Here is a 2,273-nt window from a genome sequence, read left to right on the forward strand (position 1 = left end):
GGTTGGGTGCTGTGGCCATTAATTGTGCACTCATGTTCAGTGATGGGGCAAAATCAGGGTTGGTTCAATTGAGCTAAATATGCACTATCACTGACTGCCAACATAAATGTTTTATTGTCATTTTTCAACTTTTCATCACTTTCCTTTTTCTTCTTGAGTGAATTTCCGTTGAGGTCACACTGTCTTGAAGATAGTGGACATGTTTAACAGCAGAATGCACTGCAAGGCATCATCTCCCCTCTCGCTCTGGTGGGAACATGAAATAGTCCTGTAATAGTTGCAGAGAAATCATGGAAAGGAAAACAAATGCAATGGGATAGGAGGAAATTATGCTCCTAGTTCTGCTTCTGACACTGATCCTAGAGAAAGTGGAATCAAGGAAATTGCAAGTGTTCAGGAAACAGTGGCCCCATTTGAAAAGAAGCAGGTAAGGAGGAGCAGACAACATATCCCTGTGTGAAAAAGGGTCTAGACCGTGAACCAGTAGCTCAGACCTCCTAAGAAGTTGATACTTTCCAGGGAATTGAAGCTCCAACTGCCTATGTCTCTGTGCTCCACAGAAAATCCTTGCCTGGGTTATCAACTACAGAAGCCACAGAATGTAGTAGACATAGCAAAGCATGATCCTGTTCAGTTTCCACAAGGGCTTGGTCTTGGAACATCCAGCAAGGCCTTATGATTTATGACATTAGTTGAGCTCTACAACTCAATTGGATCAACTTGTCTGTCACCTTGGAGCTGTCCAAGGTCAAGCAGCTCCTGCTTCCCACCCAGGCTTTGTCTTTGAGACCTGCAGCCTCTTTCTCACCAGCTTCCCAGGTTATGCTACTAATTACCAGTGGTTGCCACCAGCTTGCCTTCTTGGACTTCTTGCTCATTTTCAGAGCATTTCATCTTGGTAGGATTTATGCACCACAAAAGGAATGAAGGGCAGTTAGGGATAAGCCCAAAGTGGTGTTGATAGTTTGTTTTTGTTGTTGTTGTTGTTGCTGTTGCAATGATGACGACGACAACGACAACGACGTGCTATAGATTCACATAATTTGGTTTCATGACTGATGTGACTGCCTCTGTTGAAGAAAATAGACAAATGTTTTCCAAAAACTTATTTCATATATCCAAATGGTTGGCAACCTTCAGTCTCGAAAGACTATGGTATAAGCCTACAGCACCCGGTATTCCCAAGCAGTCTCCCATCCAAGTACTAACCAGGCCTGACCCTACTTAGCTTCCGAGATCAGATGAGATCGGGCATGTGCAGGGTAAATCCATATTTTTTGATTTTTTGATTTTTGGGTTCTTGAATTCAGAGAGGCTTCACCAGTTATATTTTTACATTCACATCTGTCATTTTGAATTTACTTAGCATCTTTTACTCCCCCAAACTATTATTGTTTCAAAGAATGAGCCTGGAGCATTTTTGCCTATTTTTCCTCTATTTTTTAGAGCTTTCTAGTGTGTGTGTTTTTCGGTTGCCCTAGCATCCAAAATATGACTGAGACATCTTCCTGGAGCAGTCTTAGCTTTTGATTGAATCTGACATTATTATAGAATGGCCACATAGTATCCTTCTATACAGGTCTTGTGTGTATTTGCTGTCTCCAGGTCTGGAATTCCCAAAAGACAAAGGATTCTGGTTACTCCTCCTGCTGAGCCTGGCATGGGTCCAGCAATAGGGTAGCTAACCCCACCAAGCTAGGTAAAGAGGTAGAATGAAAAGCCTTCAGTGACCCTCACCCCTTCAATTCAATGACGAGCCATAAGTAAACCTCGGTTTTTTAAGTCTACACAGAGAGATTCTCTAGTTTGTCACTGATGTGTCATGGCCATGAATTAGCAAAAAGATCTCCCACCCTAGTAGGTATATAGGAACTGATCCCCTTCCCCTTCTTGGACAGTGTGAGTAATGAAACAGAGGAACATATCTAGCAACTTGTGTTCAGAGATTTCTTTTCTTTTCTTTTTCATTTATCTTTTTTTTAACTCTGCATCAGCTCTTGTACAAATTCTGTTCAGGGATAGCTCTGCTTTCCCTTTAATGCATCTTCTGCTTTTTGATCATGTGCATCCAGAACTTGCACAAGCTATCAGTTTAGAAAGGCAATCCACATGCTAAATGTCCCTTCACAAGGGTTGTCTTTATTCCTGGACTGGAACAACATGAGTTATGGCCCCATCCTACCTGCTACCAGCCCATGATACATACAGCATGCTGTGGTGGGGAGGCAACCAGATGGCCTGGAGGAAAAATTCTTTTCTTACCTCCCCATAGG

General features: G+C 42.4%; 1 pseudogene; it reads right to left on the reverse strand.

Moving 5' to 3' along the window:
* Positions 1-1,160: 1,160 nt before the first annotated feature.
* LOC136646658 (5S ribosomal RNA) lies at positions 1,161-1,276 on the reverse strand (annotated as a pseudogene).
* Between the last annotated feature and the right edge of the window lie 997 nt (positions 1,277-2,273).

Source organism: Tiliqua scincoides, chromosome 3, assembly GCF_035046505.1.
Source record: "Tiliqua scincoides isolate rTilSci1 chromosome 3, rTilSci1.hap2, whole genome shotgun sequence".
NCBI lineage: Eukaryota > Metazoa > Chordata > Lepidosauria > Squamata > Scincidae > Tiliqua > Tiliqua scincoides.